Source organism: Canis lupus, chromosome 23 (assembly GCF_003254725.2).
Source record: "Canis lupus dingo isolate Sandy chromosome 23, ASM325472v2, whole genome shotgun sequence".
Taxonomy (NCBI): Eukaryota; Metazoa; Chordata; class Mammalia; order Carnivora; family Canidae; genus Canis; species Canis lupus.
The window spans coordinates 41,521,828-41,543,501 of record NC_064265.1 but is presented as its reverse complement, the minus strand read 5'-3'; the positions used below and the strand labels follow the sequence as shown (position 1 = coordinate 41,543,501).

The 21,674-nt window shown below is 39.0% G+C and overlaps 1 protein-coding gene across 8 annotated transcripts in view; it reads left to right on the top strand.

The window, feature by feature from the left end:
• The first annotated feature begins 18,548 nt into the window (after window positions 1–18,548).
• The window catches only part of PLSCR4 (phospholipid scramblase 4), a 41,976-nt gene continuing 38,850 nt past the window's right edge, over window positions 18,549–21,674 (top strand). For 3 of the 8 annotated variants that reach the window (XM_025448878.3, XM_049100112.1, XM_025448876.3), the window contains exon 1: window positions 19,018–19,794. The gene's annotated coding sequence lies outside the window, so the exon portion shown is untranslated. Of the gene's footprint in view, window positions 18,623–19,017; window positions 19,795–19,875; window positions 21,313–21,674 lie in introns of those variants that run through there. The other 5 variants (XM_025448873.3, XM_025448874.3, XM_025448875.3 and 2 more) reach the window with 5 other exon arrangements.

The following is a 21,674-nucleotide window of genomic DNA, read 5'->3' as shown; positions in this document are numbered from 1 at the left end:
AATCCCTGCAACAACATTCATGAACTCATAATTTAACATACAACAGACTCAGCAATTTATTATTATTTTACCTTTCCATTTGTTTTCTCATATTTAAATTGAGCTTGATAAAGATAAAGTGTGCAAAGAGATTTGTAAAGACGTGTGATCATTGAATATTGCTTTTTTAAAACTTAAAATGAGAGCTTTCTCATTAATCCCTTTTGATTCCATCATGTGATTTATGCCCAACCATTTCATTGCTAAAGACTTTTGACAAGAGATAGTGTTAGCAATTATATTAAAGATATACAAAACAGTTGGACTGTACTGAGAAGTAACTGGCGTTTTGTTTATCAAGTTTTTGCAAACTGTCATGATATCATTTATTTCAATCTCAGTTGGGGAAGAGTACAATTACCCTGATTTGGGGGAAAGATGAGTGCCTGACTTTTTAAACAGAAATGCTTCAAGATCAGTTAATGTTCCTTAGGCAAAGATGAGGAGAGGGAAGAATGGGCAATGCTCTTAGTTTGAACCAGTTGCTTCAAATTATAATTATTGGACTAGACAGTCAAAGAATTCAGACTCCCTTAGGGTCTGTGCAGTTGTCTTCAAAGGGCTGCAGTTCTTACCAGTGCATATTGCTTATCATAGCAAAACCAAGTTGTTTTGAGAACAACTCCCATGTAGGGACTTGTTGGGGGTGCTAATCTGAGATACGATGGCTACTGCTATGGCTTGTCACAGGCCAAAATGAAGCCAAGATGAGTGCTTTTCTAAAGTTCATGGAAGGCTGTGATTGTGTCAAGGACACTGCCAAAACCCCTCCTTGCTTTGCCATAGCCCATTAGCAGAGGAATAAAGGCAGATGTGTAGGCTAAAGTACTTGTGGTAGTAAAGAAAACCAGATTATGTTTCACTCTAACTGGACAAGCTGTAGTTTCAGAAGACTTGAAACGCCGAACAAATGCTCTTCTGATGGTAGATTACTAAGTAAGGAAGGTCTAGCTTCAGGAACATAATGCAGGAGGGGATTTTATTTTGGCCTGAGAGGCGTCAAGGATAACGAAGATGACAAAACTCTTGCTCAAAGATTACCAGATCGACTCTTAGACCTTAGAAAAAGCTTTGGGTTTATTTCTATGAGGTAGTCAAAAAAGAAAACTCATGTTCCTTCATTATCACCTAACATTCTCACTTTCCTTATTTCCCATTCCTTCTCCCTCTCACTACCCCTCTGTAAGGCTAACGAGCAATCTGAAATCCAGGAACATGATGGCTGCCACTGAGTGGTAACCTGTATTTGCACAGCAGAAGAAACAAGTCTGTTCATGAAAACTAATAAAGAGAATTTCACTGGGGCACTTGGGTGGCTCAGTTGATTCAGCTCAGGTCATGATCTCAAAGTACTGAGATCCAGCCTCACACTGGGCTCCACGCTCAACAGGGAGTCTGCTTGTCTCTCTCCCTCTGCCTCTCCCCCTGCTTCTACATGCTCTCTCTCTTTCTCTCAAATAAATAAATAAATATTTTTAAAAGCAATTTCACTTAAAGGAAACAATTATTTTATTAACAAAAATTAAATTTACTTATGAATTTGGAAATACTTTTTTTTTCAAAACATTATAAGAGGATTTAGTTACAGAAATTTTGTTGGAATGTCCATTTCACATGTCAACATAGGAAGAAGAGTTATAGATCCAAGATAATTTCTCTATAACTGGACAGTCTTATATTACCTGCTTTAGGCTTTTTTTTTTTTTTTTTTTTAATTAAGCTGGTCACCCACCATACTCTGCAGCTTTATCTATACTTACTGGTAAAGCACTCATGCCTTCATAAGATGACCACCCATTCTATCATAGATGATTGATTCAGGGACTGTTTTCTGTCACATGAACTTAGAAGCAGAGAAAGACAGACCTTAATATAAAACAACAACAACAACAAAATGAACAACAATAAAAAAATGTTGCATAGAGAGGCAAGAGAGGGAGAGAGAGTTTACTTGTTTCCCACAAAATATTAGAGCTAGATGTTGCTCTTAGTTTCTGGGCTCCACACTATTCACTTTAATCAGAATCTTTGTGGGTAGAGAGCCCAAACCCTGGTATTTTCACAAATCTTGCTAGGTTAGTCTATGGGGCAGCCAGCTTTGAGAACCATGGTTCTGCACAGTTGCTGAGGCCCAAATGTATCTACGGTGTGACGCTTGAAAGACATCCCAGTATCTGTTCAATAAACAATTCTTAGATAATGTACTTCGCCAGAATTTAAAAATACATCATCGGTGCCTTATTTCATTAAAATACATTTTAATGCTATGTTACATTTTGATCAGTTGGATCAAAGAGAAATTTATAGCACATTTCTGAATTGCTATTCCTTTGGAGGTTTAAAAAGAAAGTGAAGGCCTACAGTTTCAGTGTTAAAAACAAAATATATCTTATTATGTTGGTTTAGTAGGATTCTCACTTTCATGCCTTTCAACACTGAGATAAAATTCTGACAGTTACTTCTTAAGTGTTATCAACTTTTGCAGATGTTCATGAAAATAATGTTTCCACCATCTCTATCTGCCTTTTAAGTAGGAAACATGTTTCTCTATAGAAAAAAGGACCAGAAAAAAAAAGAAGAGGACCAGAAATTAATTTCGTGTTTTTTACATGAAAAGTACAACCCTCAAAGTATTGATTTTGTCAGATTTTCTTAAAAACTTCTTCAGACCTCTGTTTTCCCCCTTTCAAGCCTTGGGCCAAATTTTTATCACTTTTCTCATTCTTTGATGAGTTTTTGACATATTTTTTCTGGTGTTTGCTCTAGATTCTTGATATACACTTCATGTGCTGGAAGATTCAATCAGGTTTGGACACAATTTTGATTTAATTTCATTTCTATAAACTTCTCCTCTTTAACTTGGTACCTAATTCTCCATATCCAAATTAAGAAGAGGCAATGTTTGTATCACTCAGCTTTGTTACCTTACTATACAAAAACACCTAACCAATCAAACAAACTAATATAATATACAAAAGCAATACTTTAGGCAGAGAACAACTAACTGATGGAAACTACTCTGACTCCTGGGGAATGTTGGTAAGCCATGCGGATGGCCAGATACACGGTCACAGTGGGCCTCGAAGGAAGTAAGGTAACCAGTTTTTCTTAATCTATTGCTGAGGGAGATAATAGATTTATGTTTGTAAAAGGCATCTTCACATAATTTAGATTCTGCCTTTAATGCCCAGCAATTTGCTTAGTCATAAAGGTAACATAAGTATTGTGAATCCAAACATTTTTCTTTAATGCAAACAAACAAAAAAAAAAACAAATCACCGTGTTTGTTTTTCTCATGTTCATATACAGAGATGTGTTACCTTACTTCCTTCGAGGCCCACTGTGGCCGTGTATCTGGCCATCCTCATGGCTGACCAACATTCCCTAGGAGTCAGAGTGGTTTCCATCAGTTGGTGGTTCTCTGCCTGAAGTATTGCTTTTGCACATTGTATTCGTTTGTTTGATTGGTAGTTGTTATTGTACAGTCTATTTCAATTCCCTGGAATCAGCCTTACAATAAAACAATCAAAATTTGTTCACTAAGTTCTCAAGGTTTTTTTTAGAACTCAACAAGTGGGCTCATACCAAATTTTACTTTTCACCAAAACGTTCTTTTAGCATACCTGCCTTTTGCTTTTGTTATCACGCATCCTAATTGTTCCTACCCCAGAATTGTTCACATTTTCTCTTCCCTCTCTCTTAACTATGTCTTGCTCTTCCATTGGCTGAAACTTCTCTTTTGGTGCCATTCAATGAGTAAAAAATTTAGGGTTATCTGCAAACCCTTCATTGTTTAATTTCCAAACAGCCTAGGAGAGGAACATACCCAAAGTATATAGCAAGGAATGTCTTAATGTACTCTCCCACTGGGAAGAAATATTGTTTTGTAAATTTGGCAGACATGATTTATTCTATCAGCTCAGAAATGATGGCCAGGTAATCTGAAAAAGTAAAACACAGAATTAATCCAACTGGCAAGCAGTGTTGCTAAAAAGTCCCACTGAATTACTATTCGATTGTGAAATGTTCAGCAAGTACTTATTAATTGGCTACTGTGCCAGGACTGTATTAATTCTTGGAGATTCAGAAGAAACTGTGCTAATGGACCTGCTGTCTTATCTCTTTAAATCACTGAAAGATTTTTTGATATAGGAGGGTTGGCATTATTCTGTCAATAATAAATAAGAATAAAGATTTAATGGCTTGTCACAGATCAAACTGAAATGTAAATATCCATATGCCTTTTTGGTGTCCCCCCCTTCAAATATAATAATGTAATTTTGTTCTAATTTTTTTTAAAAAAACTATTATCAAGACAGTAAATAAAATTTAAAGCAGGAAAGGAACATTTTTAACTGATACTATTTAGATTCTGCTCTTTTTAGCTTGAATAACTTACAGTTTAAATGAATATAATTTGGTTGCTTATTCCATAAACCCTTCCCTAAGCAAGAAACATACATTTTAGCTATGGGTACTCCTCCTTACCTCCATAGTTGGATTCATTCCTTTGTTCTGTGAATAATTTAGTGCTAGTTATGTGTCAGGCACTATGCTTGGCTTTGCTCAGACTTCTTCCAAATTAATGAAAGAATCAGTACAGATTTTCTGCAGCCCAGTTGCATGTTCTTTCCACTAAAACTGCTGAATTTGTTTTGATTTTCTGGTATATCTGACAGGTATACTCCATACAAATTAAACTGAAAGTCATGAGATCTGTTGGATCTACTTTTATGAAGCTATGGTGTTCCTTCTTTTGTGGTGTTCTTCAACGTACTTCTCATGCATTAGGAAATCTTGATTCTTAGGCCCAATATGCATGGATTATCTCCCCTCCACTGTAAAATTATGGACTACTCCTTCCAAAGTCTTTCCGATACAATCCAAAGAACACATCAATGTACTAATTTCATGAGACTTGCTTCCTTCAAATTGTATTGCAGGTTTTCAATTTTATTGAAACATGGGCCCTGTAGACACTTTACAATTATATACTGTGGGACAGACATTATTTAGGCTATCTTGTGTCCCATTGCTTCTCAGTTCCCTCCCCTTTGACCTTCTCTACCAGAAAGTGTAGTGAGATTGAGATATTGTTGAAAATGAAAGATAACAGTAATCTCAGTAATTTCTTTATTTTTTCCTTTTATAGGTCAAGGATTTCGTTTTTTTATTCTTTTTATTTGTAGATATGGCATGTTCACCTAATCCCTGAAACTTGGTAGAGCGGTGGAAAAGTATTAATATGGAAGAGATGTGAAACTAGGAACTGCTAATGAGAGTAAATAGCATCTCATAATACAGAAGTATAATGGGAGCAGGTGGTGGCTACTTGGGAAGTAGGCAGTAATTATTGCATTATTAGAGTCACGAGGTGAATTTCTATCAACTGTACCCAATGCAGTCTTTTTTACCCATGCCTTCCTAGATGTAAGACAGAGATCACGTTTCTGAAACAGTTTTGTTATTCCTATTTTGCTATACATTCAAAAAATTTTCTTTTCTTAAGTTTGGTGCTTTAAGTGGAGGCATTATTCCATTTGTCCCTTACCTTGATACCCAAGGAATCCAAACAGATGGCTCTGGGATAGATACTTATAAAATATCTGTTGAATGAAATGATAACAGAATAACAATTTGATGTGTGCTCCAACTCTCTTGTTTCATTAGAGCTCTAAAGGCTGAATTTATTAGCTTTGCAAATCATCTATGAATATGGGCTTATATTCCTCATATAAATTCAACTTCAAATCTTCTGCAACATTTTTAGTTTTCTGGTTCTAGATTCTTCCTTCTTGCAAAACACCCTGCAGACTCAGTTGGAATTACGGCATATTTTATAATTGTATCATGTGCACTGCTATGTGTAATAAAGATAACATTTTAGACTACATCTGATTGAAATATGTAACAAGTATAAAACATTACATATTCACATCTATTGACCATAATTATAAAAGAAATGCAGAATATAGTATCATTTTTAGAATTCTAATGTTGATAATTTGTTCTATGCTAAACAGGAAGCACAGACCTAAATGTAAATGGAAAACACTACAAAACTCCTAGACATAGGAAGAAACATAGGAAAAAACCTAAACGAGTTGATGTCTTTTTATATATATATATATATATTTTTTTTTTAAGATTTTATTTATTCATTCATGAGAGACAGAGACAGAGAGAGAGAGGCAGAGACACAGGCAGAGGGAGAAGCAGGCTCCATGCAGGGAGCCCGATGCGGGACTTGATCCCAGATCTCCAAGACCAGGCCCTGGGCTGAAGGCAGCACTGAACCACTGAGCCACCCAGGCTGCCCAGTTGATATCTTTTTAGATACAAGATTAAAACATAATCCATGAAGAAATCATTGATAAGCCAAGCTTCATTATATGAAAAACTTCTGCTCTGTGAAAGATAATGTCAAGAGAATGAGGAAACAAGCTACAGACTGGGAGAAAATCTTTGAAAAAGAAGTCTGATAAAGGACTGTTATGTAAAATATACAAAGAACTCTTAAAATTCAATAATAATTTAAAAAAAAAAACAAGCAAAAAATGGGCCAAAGACCTTTATAGGTACCTCACCAAAAAAAGATAGACAGATGGCAAATGGGCACATGAAAAGATGTGCGTCATATGCCATGAGAAATGCAAATTTAAAAAGATACCACTTTTAAGATACCACTACACACTTACTTTAATGGCCAAACACCAGGACACAAAAATTTTTGACAATGATGAAGAGCAACAGAAGCTCTTATACATTGCTAGTGGGAATGGAAAATAGTACAGGCACTTTGGAAAACAGTCCGTGGTTTCTTGCAAAACTAAACATGCTCTTAGGACTCATCAGGTGGGCTCCTTGATGTTTACACAAATGAGTTGGAAAATTATGCCTGTAAAACAACCTGCACCCAGATGTTTATAGCAGCTTTACTCATAATTGCCAAAACTTGAAAGCAACCAAGATGTCCTTCAGTAAGCAGACAAACTGTGATACATCCAGACAATGCAATTATTCAATGAGAAAAAGAAATGAGTTGTCAGGCCATGAAAAGACAGGGAGAAATCCTAAATGCCTATTAGTAAGTGAAAGAAGCTAATCTGAAAAAGCTACATACTGCAGGATTTTAACTCTGTAACATTCTGGAAAAGGCAAAACTCTGGAGAGAGTAGAAACATCAGTGGTTGCCTGGGGCAGGGTCTGGGGCAAGAGGAGATGCAAATAAGCAGAGTACAGAGGAGTCTTTAGAGCAGTAACAATACTCTATAATGATGGACACGTGTCCATATATGTTTGTCCAAACTGAATAGAAGGTATACCAAGAGTGACCCTAAAGGAAACCATGAATTTGGGTGACTATAATGTGTCAATGTACATTTATCCTTGGTAAAAAGAAATGTATCAATCTGGTGAGTGACATTGACAAAGGGGAGCCTACACACCTGTGGGCTCGGAGGAACTATGGGAAATCTCTGTCCCTCCCTCTCAATTTTGTTATAAACCTTAAACTGCTTTAAAAAAAAAAAAAGTCTTATTTTTCAAAAAATGTCTGTGCCTTACCCTAAGAATTAACATTTCTGAATGTATTTGTAAAATGTCAGTATCTCTGATTCAGCAAAAAATGTTTAAATCAGTAAATAGTTCATTTTGCATACAAATACTGTACAAAAAAAAGATGCTTTGTTAGTAAGTTAATCAATTATCTACGTTTAAGGACAATGGCCAATTCTTAGGTCTTTAGTCACAACATTAAACACTCATTTCATTGAGTCTAAAACCTTGATGTCATAACTGCAGATTGTGGCATTTGGGACTGCCATGTGTAAAAATTGAATTTGAAATACCCTTCTCACTCACGTATAGTTAAGTATTTGCCTGACTTCAAGAAATATTCCCTTTTATTCTTTTTGCTTTTGGGAATGCTGACTTCTGAAATTTCCTAGTTCCTTACATTTTTCTTGAAGTGCTTTGGGCATTTTGGATTTTGCAAACATGCATAAATATGATCACATGGCCTAGTTGATAAGTATCTAAGAAAGTATACTTTAAAATATTTGTATGTATTTCATAGAGACACACATATACATAGGAATCAGTCTGAAGTGAACCTAAGATTTAAAAAAATTATTAGGGCAGCCCGGGTGGCTAGCGGTTTAGCGCCGCCTTCAGTCCAGGGCCTGATCCTGGAGACCTGAGATGGAGTCCCACATCGGACTCCCTGCATGGAGCCTGCTTCTCCCTCTGCCTGTGACTCTGCCTCTTTCTCTCTTTCTCTCTCTCTCTCTCTCTGTCTTTCATGAATAAATAAATAAAATCTTTAAATAAATAAATAAATAAATAAATAAATAAATAAATAAATATTAGATAAAAAAGTAAGAGTAAGTTTTAAATATATCCATGTGAATGGACAGAAAAGTTATTTAATACATTCTGTGAAAGGAAAAATAAGAAAATGTAATGTAATTAAATTTCAAGAACAGAATACACCTTTTTTAAAAAGAGATTTTATTTATTTTCCTGAGAGAGAGAGCAGAGCAAAGAGAGAAAGCACAAGTAGTGGGGAGCGGCAGGGGGAGATGGAGCAGACTCGCTCCTGAGCAGAGAGTTTATGCAGGCCTGGATCCCAGGACCCTGGGGTCATGACCTGAGCAGAAGGCAGAAGCTTAACCAGCTGAGCCACCCAAGCATCTGCAGAACACACCTTTTTAAAAAAGATTATTCCATTGTCCCTTTCTGCATCGAAGTGAATATCATAACATTTAGATCAAAGCTTATGACAATTGTCTTAAAATTCAATAGACTTTGGTTCAGATCTCAATCCCATTATCTGCTGGGCCAGCTACTTTGTCCTCCCTAAGTCACAGTTTTCTCACTCTTTCCATCTTTCCACCAATGCCACATCCTAGTTAGCCCATGTTTTTGTTTTTTAAAAGATTTTATTTATTTATTCATGAGAGACACACAGAGAGAGGCAGAGACATAGGCAGAGGGAGAAGCAGGCTCCCTATGGGAGCTTGATGCGGAACTCGATCTCAGGACCCTGGGATCATGACCTAAGCCGCAGGCAGACGCTCAACCACTGAGCCATCCAGGTACCCCAGACAGCCTATGCTTCTAACAACTTGTTGTCCTTCCATTTTTTCTCCATGCTCATAAATCATATCTGAGCACATCTAGGGTGTACATACATCAATGCATGGTGTATATATTCATGTCCATATGTATGCATGTATATGAAGTATCTTTTTAGCAAAAAATCACCTCATGTTTTTTAGTATAATTTTACTTCCAAAAGAATTACGTTCTCTTTTTCTTCTTGGTCAGTCATTTCTATTTGTGCCTCCTTGAGATGATATTGAAATCATTTTGATTAGGGTTCCATGTGTTTTCCAAACCCTCAGTCACTCTTTTCCATTCTTCATTGCTACATTTTTGGAGATTCAACACACTTTCCACTTCATGCATCAAAGACAATTTGATCCAGATGGTTTAAGTGAGTTTAAGCTTTTAAAATCATATAAACTACATCCATGGGCACAAAATAACATAAAAATGTATCTTTGAAACCACTCCAATTATATTTTCAACATCATAGAATGTGTGAAGATTCAGAAAACTAGTGAAAGGCAAACTCTCTCAATTTCCATAGAGAAAAAAGCAATATTGACTTGTAGAGCTAATACACACGCACATACACACACACACATCCTATTTTATTTTTTCATGGTTCTTTTAAAAAATTACCACAAATAACAGAATTCTATTCTGTAACAATTCTGGAGGCTAGAAATCTGAAGAGAAGGTGTTATCAGGATTGACTCATTATTGTGGACTCAGAGGAAGAATCACTTCTATGCCTCTCTCCTAGCTTCTGGTGGTTGCTAGTAATTCTTGGTGCTCCTTAGCTTTAGAGAAACATCATTCCAATCCATGCCTGCATTGCACATGGTACTCTCCTTCGTCTGTCTTTGTTTTCAATTTCTCTCTTCTTATAAGACACTAATCATTGGATTAGGATCAGCCCAATTTAGTATGGTCTCATCTTAATTTGATTACATCTGTAAAGACCCTATGTCCAAATAAGATCACATGTACAGGTACCAAGGGTTAGGGTACTAACTAATCTTTTAGAGGGATGCAATTCAACCCACAGAACACTGCAATGTCAATTTTAGGCAAATTTATGGGGCTTTTTTTGAATAATAGTATGGGAGCACTTAGCAAAAGGAGTGGTGAACAACATTAACAATTTTCTGTTCTCAAATATCAAAACTCATAAAATGGAAACATTTCCTTTCCTGCTTGTCACTATAGAAAGATCATGAGAGTACCATGATTAACATTGTTTCCGACATACATGTAGCAGAAATCTTCATTTTAATTGCTTTGGGCATGAAAAATAGGGGGATTACATAACAGGATAGTCTAAGTGGATTTTTAGCTGGTAAAATAATTATAGAAAGTATTGTCACTGAATTTCTGTCATCCTGAGATCAGCCTCTAATAGTGACTTAACAGATTATTTATTCCAGCATTTGTATCAATGATATGAATGTAGACATAAAAAAGTGGACATAAAAGAGTCAAATTTATATGACAAAACCTAAGAAAAAGCTAACGTGATATGTTAACAGAATACAGATTCAAATTAACCTCAATAGGCTACATCTAATTTTCGTCATGAGGCTGAGGAGCTTAAACCCACAAAATGGGTTGAATGAAGAAGATGAAATTATATAGGCAAAATAGGAGTTTCTGTTTCTAAAATAAAAAGTCAGTTTGCTCATGTAGACACAGTATCTATAGCCTTAAAGAGCTAGTTTGATGATATCCCCTATAAATGGCTAACCAGATTATGTTTCTTTAATTACCATTAAATGAGTTTCAGGGTGAGGCCTCCCTAAATGAGCCCTAAGTCAGCAGGTAAGAGAGAAAAAAAACAAAAACAAAAACAAAAAAAACCTTCCATTGCATGTGCTCTGGAGAGAAACCATTTCATTACAAGGATTTCTGTTTTGACTGACTTTCCCTGGTTAATGTGCCAGAGAAGTCAGCTTGAAACACATTTGTGTCAAGTCCATCCATAAGGAGAAATCTGACAATGGGAAACTTTACCCCCAAAGCATATTGTTGCTGGCATCCTGCTCACGTCACATCATGCTGCATGAAATAGAAATATTTCCCATTGTCCAATACTCCTATTGTTGCTGGCATCCTGTTCATATCTAATGCTGCATAAAATGGAAATATTTCCCATTGTCCAAATACTCTCCTTGCACTGATTAGTTGGAAGGAAAGTTTATTTTCCTGGTCAATGTTATAATGTATGAACACTGTGGGAGCCATGAGGTACTTTGGACTCCAAAAATGTTGAGAGCAGCAAGGAGGATTATCATTGAGAACTGGGCAATCTGCCATATATTGTTTGCTGGCAAAACCATCAAGCTATTACTTTAATTGCTAGGAAGAACCCTCCTCCCACCATGCTCATCTCCCTCCACCCCCAACTTCAGTCTCCTCTCATTTCTTGTTATCTTTGTTTCCTCTTTCATCAAAATTCTTTGGGTTCCATTTCCCTTATTCCTTATATACAGACCTAATTGGACTAAAGAACTGAGGTCAGGAAATACAAGGTCATCTACCAGATACTAATAAGTAAAATTTCTCTAGTATACAATGAAAAGACAGACTCCAGGGTAATTAATGTTGGGGTTTAATCACCACAAATATACTAGAAACTGTTAATATGCCAATAAAGCTCTTTCATCCATTTTGAGTTTATCTTTGTGTATGGTGAAAGAGAGTGGTCTAGTTTCATTCTTCTGCATGTGGATGTCCAATTTTCCCAGCACCATTTATTGAAGAGACTGTCTTTCTTCCAATGGATAGTCTTTCCTCCTTTATCGAATATTAGTTGCCCATAAAGTTCAGGGTCCACTTCTGGATTCTCTATTCTGTTCCACTGATCTATGTGTCTGTTTTTGTGCCAGTACCACACTGTCTTGATGACCACAGCTTTGTAGTACAACCTGAAATCTGGCATTGTGATGCCCCCAGATATGGTTTTCTTTTTTAAAATTCCCCTGGCTATTCGGGGTCTTTTCTGATTCCACACAAATCTTAAAATAATTTGTTCTAACTCTCTGAAGAAAGTCCATGGTATTTTGATAGGGATTGCATTAAACGTGTATATTGCCCTGGGTAACATTGACATTTTCACAATATTAATTCTGCCAATCCATGAGCATGGAATATTTTTCCATCTCTTTGTGTCTTCCTCAATTTCTTTCAGAAGTGTTCTATAGTTTTGAGGGTATAGATCCTTTACATCTTTGGTGAGGTTTATTCCTAGGTATCTTATGCTTTTGGGTGCAATTGTAAATGGGATTGACTCCTTAATTTCTCTTTCTTCAGTCTCATTGTTAGTGTATAGAAATGCCACTGACTTCTGGGCATTGATTTTGTATCCTGCCACGCTACCGAATTGCTGTATGAGTTCTAGCAATCTTGGGGTGGAGACTTTTGGGTTTTCTATGTAGAGTATCATGTCATCGGCGAAGAGGGAGAGTTTGACTTCTTCTTTGCCAATCTGAATGCCTTTAATGTCTTTTTGTTGTCTGAAAGATCTAAATGTGAGACAAGATTCCATCAAAATCCTAGAGAAGAACACAGGCAACACCCTTTTTGAACTCGGCCATAGTAACTTCTTGCAAGATACATCCACGAAGGCAAAAGAAACAAAAGCAAAAATGAACTATTGGGACTTCATCAAGATAAGAAGCTTTTGCACAGCAAAGGATACAGTCAACAAAACTCAAAGACAACCTACAGAATGGGAGAAGATATTTGCAAATGACATATCAGACAAAGGGCTAGTTTCCAAGATCTATAAAGAACTTATTAAACTCAACACCAAAGAAACAAACAATCCAATCATGAAATGGGCAAAAGACATGAACAGAAATCTCACAGAGGAAGACATAGACATGGCCAACATGCATATGAGAAAATGCTCTGCATCACTTGCCATCAGGGAAATACAAATCAAAACCACAATGAGATACCACCTCACACCAGTGAGAATGGGGAAAATTAACAAGGCAGGAAACAACAAATGTTGGAGAGGATATGGAGAAAGGGGAACCCTCTTACACTGTTGGTGGGAATGTGAACTGGTGCAGCCACTCTGGAAAACTGTGTGGAGGTTCCTCAAAGAGTTAAAAATAGACCTGCCCTACGACCCAGCAATTGCACTGTTGGGGATTTACCCCAAAGATACAGATGCAATGAAACGCCGGGACACCTGCACCCCGATGTTTCTAGCAGCAATGGCCACAATAGCCAAACTGTGGAAGGAGCCTCGGTGTCCATCGAAAGATGAGTGGATAAAGAAGATGTGGTTTATGTATATAATGGAATATTACTCAGCTATTAGAAATGACAAATACCCACCATTTGCTTCAACGTGGATGGAACTGGAGGGTATTATGCTGAGTGAAGTAAGTCAGTCGGAGAAGGACAAACATTATATGTTCTCATTCATTTGGGGAATATAAATAATAGTGAAAGGGAAAATAAGGGAAGGGAGAAGAAATGTGTGGGAAATATCAGAAAGGGAGACAGAACGTAAAGACTGCTAACTCTGGGAAACGAACTAGGGGTGGTAGAAGGGGAGGAGGGCGGGGGGTGGGAGTGAATGGGTGACGGGCACTGGGTTTATTCTGTATGTTAGTAAATTGAACACCAATAAAAAAAAAAAAAAAGAGGAAGGTGTATTTGAGATTCCCCCATAAATAAATGTGAAGAGGATAAAGAAGGTTTTCAACTACTTTTTACATCACCTATATAATTTTATTTTTAAGAATAAATAAAAGATTATATCAACTATTAATGCATAAACATTCACATAATTATTATTACTATCTCTTTGTGAAATTTGTGACAAAGTTGGTTGAGGAGGCCATTTTGACAATGTTCGAGAGGAGATTTGGTGGAAACAAGATATACTTTAACTGAATTTTTCCTAATGTTTTTTAGTTTTTAGGTTTCAGTGATGACCAAAGGTAGATTTTCACAACATATAGTTTGTCAATTGGCAAACTTTTAAAAACAGGAAGAAGTTATTTATGATGATGATTATGGTGATGATAATGATGATGATTTGTACTATTACTAGTTTAGGTCTTGGACTTTTCTGATTTAGAGATTAAAGACACCCTTCATCTAAGATACATATCCATGCTGGCACAAATAGCTTTTGTTAAGTTAAAGGCAAGTAGCCAACCCTAAACAGAAGTGGCATGAAGTTTTTAGGAACTGAGAAATTTATAACAGATCACATGCATATTAGGTATTCAATAAATATTGAATTAAATTAAGAGGCTTTTGGGGCACCTGGGTATCTCAAGGCTAGAGCATTTACCTTTGGCTCAAGTTCTGATCCAGAGTCTTGGAATCAAGTCCCGCATCAGACTCCTCAGAGGGAGCCTGCTTCTCCCTCTGCCTATGTCTCTGCCTCTCTCTGTGTGTCTCTCATGAATAAATGAAAGAACTATTTAAAAAAAAAAATATGCCAATAAAGCTAATGTAATCGGACCTCACTAATAGAGCTCTACTGATATTTCACTGTGTTACGTAAGTATCAGACCAATTACTAGAAAACAATTAATAACTCTAAGGAAAGTAATCTCAATGAAAGGAATCTGCAATCATGACAAATAGAAATAGCAAAAAGAAAGCTGTTCAATCCTAGGAAGAAAATATTTAAGGAAAAGTGTACAGCAACTTAATCACTTAAAAGGCTACTGAATTAAAGTAAGAAACATATTCTCTTTTGGAACAAAAAATAGAATCAAGAAAAAACAAAGAATGCCTTGTTGGTATAGATTTTGTTTAATAAAAAGAGCTTTCTGGGGTGCCTGGGTGGCTCAGTCGGTTAAGCACCTGCCTTCAGCTCAGGTGTGTGATCCCAGAGTCCTGGGATAGAGTCCTTCATCAGGCTCCCTAATCAGTGGGGAGTTGGCTTTACCCTCTCCCTCTGCCCCTCCTCTCACATGCTCTCTCTCTCTCTCTCTCTCTCTGCTGTCTCTCTCAAATAAACAGAGAAAATCTTTAAAAAATAAAAGAGTTTTCTAACAGTTTGGTTTATCTAGCAATAAACTGCTTGAAAATGTTATGAATTTGTGAGAGTTAAAGTTTCAATAATAATAAGTTAGCTTGTACAGGGATAACTCTCCCATTGATAATGATAATAAACCTGAAAGAATTTAAAAACAACTATTTGAAGACATTGGAGAGCTGTCAAAAGCAGACCAAAACTGTAGGGGATTTGACCGGTAAAAGAGGGTATTATATAACTAAGTGAGATCTATGTTTATACAGCCTTTTCCCTGCAAACATTTTCCAGTCTTCAGGTGCAGGGCATCTAGAACACCAGTAGAATGCTTCAGGTTTAGTGACTTGTGATGTCAGTGAGGAGATCTCAGGCTCCACATTGAGAGTGATATAAGAGAGTAAGGTGACACAGAGGGAAGAACATTAATACCTGCTCATAAAAAGCCCTAAAATCCTTGGCTGACTGCTAAACTTTACATGTGCTAGAGAGACTCCAGTGATGCCAGCAGAAAGTAGCAGCCAAAAGGACTGAATAGAGATTTCAGTTGCTGTTCACTGCAAGGAAATAGAGTTTAGAATATGAGTACTGCTAAGGGCATAGAGTAGCTTGGTAATACTTTCAGGCATTTGATAGACTGGCCTTAATATAGTATAAACCAAATGTTCCAGAAGTTAAAGATGATTTACCTTCAATTGCATGTCAGAGAATAATTAATTCTTTTCAGAGGAAGAAGACAAAAATCAAAAGTACTACATTATCTATAATATCCTATACACCATAAAATATTCATATACATCCCAAGAAACAGAAAATTGTGACTCTGTCAAAAAAAATAAAAAATAAAAAGCAACTTATAAAAACAGATCCCAAGGTGAATCACATATTGGAATAGTGAACAGGTATTGTAAATATGTTTAATAATTTTTAAAAAATGATGGTCAAAATGAAGGAACAGGTATGCAGTCTCACTAGGTACACAGAAACTGTGAAAAAGAACCAAACAGAAATACTAGAACTGAAAAGTGTAATATCCATAATAGGCTTAACAGCAGATTGAAATAAGGCCAGAATATTATGAAGAGTTATCCATAGAAGTTATTCAATTTAAGGAGAAAAAAAAATTGGAAAGAAAAGTAAATGTCTTGGTGACCTATGAGGCAACATTAAGTGGTCTAACATAATTGAATTCACAGAGGGAAAGGAAAGAGCAACAATGGGTTAGGAAAGTAATTTAAAGAAATAATGGTTAAAAGTTTACCATTATCAATCTACATATCTATGACACTCAGAGGACACTAAGTAGGATAAATGCAAGGAAAACCACATATCATAAACTGTAGAAAACTAAAACTAAACAATTTCAGCTCAAAACAATAATATGAACCCTAGCTGATAAAAATGGAAGTTAAAACTGTAGGAGAAGGGAAAAAAAATCTGGTCACTCAAAATTCTATATTCAGTGAAGATACCATTAAGATGCATATGAGATAAAAACATTTTTAGATTAAAAAAGGTGTGAGAATTTGTTTGTAGCTGTTCTGAACTACAAGAAATACCAAAGGAAATTCTCCAGCCTAAAGGAAAGTGAGATAAGTCTTTACAAGAAAAAATGAAAAGCAAAAGTTATCTGTATGTGGATAAATATAAAAGTTATCTTTTTCTTCTCTCAATATCTGTAAAAGACAACCAACTGCTTTATCAAAAGAAAACATTTTATTAAGTAGTTTATAATTTGTGTGTATGTAAAGCCTAAAGAGCAATGGCCCATAGCATTCAGGAACCAAAAAGTCCTGTTGGGAATTTCTTAATCTTATTAAAATGACGAAGTACAATATTAACTTTAAGCAGACTGTGGTAATGTAAGAACAACTAGTAAAAAAATAATACAAAGTGTAGCCGGGAAGCAGGGCAACTAAAATAGAATCAATACAAAAAATAATGAACTTGCTATCCCTTGAAGTATTCAAGTAGAAATGTCATCAGATCAGGAATTTTAGAAAGACATGGGTTTTTTTTTTTTTAATTTTTATTTATTTATGATAGTCACACAGAGAGGGAGAGAGGCAGAGACACAGGCAGAGGGAGAAGCAGGCTCCATGCACCGGGAGCCCGGTGTGGGACTCGATCCCGGGTCTCCAGGATCACGCCCTGGGCCAAAGGCAGGCGCCAAACCGCTGCGCCACCCAGGGTCCCAGAAAGACATGGGTTTGAATCATTTTTATTCCCCTCAAAATTTCTGCTTTGGGCATAAGACACACTTCCAATTATTTTGTTTACCACTACCCCCTCCCACCGTCAAAGGAGTGTGTTTTTACACAAAACATGTTTTGCTTTTGAACTTTTTCATGTGGCCATTGGGGATGGCCATTGCTCAATTTCTCATCACTGTCAAGAATTTAGAACAAAGCTAATGAATAGTATTCTGTTTTGCTGTAGTTTTGGCACCGGTGTGTTTTGTGCTTTCCATATAAATTTACTTCTGTGTTTCTGTAACGTCTTGTGCAATTATTACTGAGAAATACAAGACGAATTTTTTTAAAAATCTACTCTCACATGCATATTAACAAGTTGCATACAAAGGAAAATGGGAAATTCCAGAACTCCCATATGCCTTCCCCGGTCCAAACTTCCCCCATGCTGGAGCGCCGCCACGTACTCTTCAGAGCTTAACCTAATTTACTTCGGTCCAGTGTCCGATTTTTTTTTTTTTATACCGTCGGGGGCCTTTAGACGCCCCGAGCTCCAGTCAGGGGACTGAGCTGCTCCCCAGGGCCCACCAGAGACCTGAACCCCAGGAGCTTGGAAAAAGCATTGGTGCCTAACAATGGCAATTAGCAAATGACCTTTCCTGTCCTGAGGTCAGCGACCTGGGCACCCCCGCTCTCCTGGGCTCCCTCCCGCCCGCATCCCAGTGGCCTCCACCGACCAGCGGGGCGGGGGCACCCAATGGGCCTGGGCTCGCGCCTGTTGCCCGCTGGCCTTGCACGGCCGAGGCCAGTTCTCCAAGCCAAGGGCCGGGTGGGGGGTGGGGGCGGGGGGCGCAGAGGCAACTGAACCGGGCTCCTGCACAAGGGCGGTTTCTCCCGGTCCTTCCCGCTCAGGCGTCTCCGGCAGCGGGGCGCCTCCCCCGTGCACCCCTCACCTGTCTCTGCCCTCGCGCTAGAGCCGCGGCACCCCGGCCCCCCGGCCCCCGCACCCCGGCCCCCGCCGCCCAGGCCCGCAGCCCCGCGCCCCACCCCCGGGACCGCGAGCGCCAGGCGTGGGGGGCGGGGCCTGAGGCCCAGGACACGCCCCCGGGCCCGCGATGCCCCGCCCCTCCGGGCGCGGATTGGCCGAGCCTGCGGGAGGCCCGCCTCCGCCCGCCCCTGCCCCGCCCCTGCCCCGCCCCCTCTCGCCGCGCCGCCGGGACTCGGACCCCGGGCGGGGCGTCGCGGGCGGGCGAGCGGCGGACGGCGGGCTGCGGTGAGCGGGGCCGGGCGCGGGGGCGGCGGCGGCGGCGGCGGCCCGGGCTGGGAGTGCGCGCGGCGCGGTCCGGGTGCGGGGCCTCGGGGCGCGAGGCGGGGCTGCGCTGCGGGGGCTGCGGGGGGCCGGGCCGGAGGGGGCGCTCTGGGACGGCGGCCGCTCCCGCCCCGCCGGGGCCTCCGGGCGCCTCCTGGGGCCTCCGGGCGCCGCGGGCCGCTGTCGCCGCGCGGGTCTGGGTCGCGCAGCCCGGGTCCTAGCTCTCGGCCCCCCGCCCCCCCCCCACCCCCACCCCCACCCCCGCCCCCCCCCCCACCCCCACCCCCCCCCCCCCCGCCCCGGCCTTGCAGGCCTCCGCGGGCGCCGCGCTCGCCGTCGGCTCGGGATCCGCGCGGGAAGGGTTTGCGCCGACTTCTCAGCGCATCTGGCGGCGGCGGCGGGGAAAGAGGAGACTTTCCTCTGTATAGGAGCGCGGGCGACCGGGGGAGGTAACTGCCCTCGGGCAGCCCGGGGGCGCGGCGGGGCAGCGCCGCCTGCAGCCCGGGGCGTGACCTGGAGACCCGGGATCGAGGCCCGCGTCGGGCTCGGGCTCCTGCGTGGAGCCTGCTTCTCCCTGTGCCTGGGTCTCTGCCTCTCTCTCTCTCTCTCATGAATATCTAGATACGTAAAAGTTTAAAATGTAAAACGTTTGGGGATCCCTGGGTGGCTCAGTGCTTTAGCGCCTGCCTTCAGCCCCGGGCGTGATCCTGGGGTCCTGGGGTCCTGGGATCGAGTCCCGCGTCGGGCTCCCTGCATGGAGCCTGCTTCTCCCCCTGCCTGTGCCTCTGCTTCTCTCTCTCTCTCTGTCGAATAAATAAATACAATCTTCAAAAAAATAAAAAATAAATAAAACGTTTATGAGTCAAGACAGATTTTTCTTTCATTTATTTTCTCGTCTTTTTATCCTAGGATATACAATTCAGGTGAGTTTTTTTTTTTTCCCTAAGATTTTATTTATTTATACATGAGAGAGACAGAGAGAGAGAGAGAGAGAGAGAGGCAGAGACACAGGCATAGAAAGAAGCAGGCCCCACGCAGGGAGCCCGACGTCGGACTCGATCCTGGGTCTCTAGGATCACGCCCCTGAGCTGAAGGCAGACGCTCAACCCCTGAGCCATCCAGGCGTCCCAATTCAGGTAAGTTTTTAACTTTTTATTGCATGTTTGAAATATAGCTACCAAAAAAAGTACAGATGAAGATATTAAGCATCAAGGTTGATTTCCCAACTACTTAAAAGAGTATAGATTTAATATTTTACTCAGTTGTCTTGGTTAATCTTGAAAGACCAGCCTGGTTTCCATTAGACTTGGGAAAGCCAAGGAAGCTCATCAAGACACTCAGTGAAGTTATTGTGAATTCCATGGGCCAGTGACCTTAGGCAAGAGAGCACATTAACTTTCTCTTTAGGAAAAAGACACAAAATTATTTTTTCTTTACATATGATGTGATTGTGTGTTTTGAATGTCTATAGGAAACAACTGGAAATATCAGAAAAAAATTTTAATAGTGTCCAATTGCATCCAACCATAACTAATAGATATATCAATGGATGTTCTGTACATAAAAAAAAAATGGAACATAATAAACCATTCAATTTAGCATGGAATAACATGTAACTGAAAAACCTATTAAAAAGTTAACCTCTTACAGATGTGAGAATACATTGAATGTACAGGTAAAAATGCAATAAAATACATGACATTTTCCTAAAGATATAATTTCTCTAAGAGACTATATATATTTAATAGCTTTCTAACTGAATTTTTTTGTATCTAAGTCAGCTGTTTGTTTAGCTTATGTAGAAAGACAGTATATATATTTTACTACATAATAAATAGGCATATCAAGCTATAGTGATTAAAAGACAGTGGAATACGGAATAGGCCAGGCAAATCAATGAAATTAAAGAGAGAGATTTTAGAATAAAAGGAATGCTGCCTTTTTGTAAACGTGCATTTTAAATCAGGTAGTGGGGAAGAAATTACATGTAATTGATCATGCTTAAATAATCAGGTATTTATTTTGGAAAACTAATAATAAAACTGGAACTCTCACTCTTAGCACATGAATGTGATCTAGATGACTTATTAATTTAAATCTAAATGTAAGAAACCTAAAAGTAAAGAAGAAAACCTGGAAGAGTTTGTGAGCATGGCCTGTGGGTAAAGTGTTTTTGAAATTGATACAAAAAACTACAGCCTAGGGATCCCTGGGTGGTGCAGTGGTTTAGCACCTGCCTTTAGCCCAGGGCACGATTCTGGATACCCGGGATCGAGTCCCACGTCGGGCTCCCGGTGCATGGAGCCTGCTTCTCCCTCTGCCTGTGTCTCTGTCTCTCTCTCAATCTCTCTCCCTCACTGTGTTCCTATCATAAATAAATAAAATAAAAATAAATTTAAAAAAAAAACAAACAAAAAAACTACAGCCTATTTAAGCACCGGACTCCTACTAACATTTGTATGCAGAAAACATACAAAGAGAGGAATGGTTAACAGGAAAAGAGCTAATTATAATAATATGCCTAGAACTCTTATTAATGACTTTTAAAATCAGCAATCCAATTTGAGGATACAAGGAGGCCATTCAAAGCAAGAGAAATGCAAATGAGAAGCAGAAGACTCAGCCAGGCTAATTATCTGAAAAACGCAATTAAAGTAAGAGTTTTTGCATGTTTTACTAATTTTGAAAGTCGGATAATACTCAGTATTGTTGATAATGTGATGAGAGAAATACAGTGTAACAAACTCTTTGTAAAAATGTATTGGTAAAACTTTTTTATGGTGATATCAAGCTATTACATTTTTCGAATTTCATTCACTTACTGGAATTTGTCATTCTCCTAAGCATGCAAATAAAAATCTGTGTCGAAGATATTCACAGTAGTACTGTTGTAATACAGAAAACTTGGAAACGGTTTCATAACCATTGATTGGGATTTGGTTACATAATTTATGGTACATCCAAAGGGGGGGAATAATGTAAAGTTTAAAACATTTGATAGCTCTAGATGTTGTAA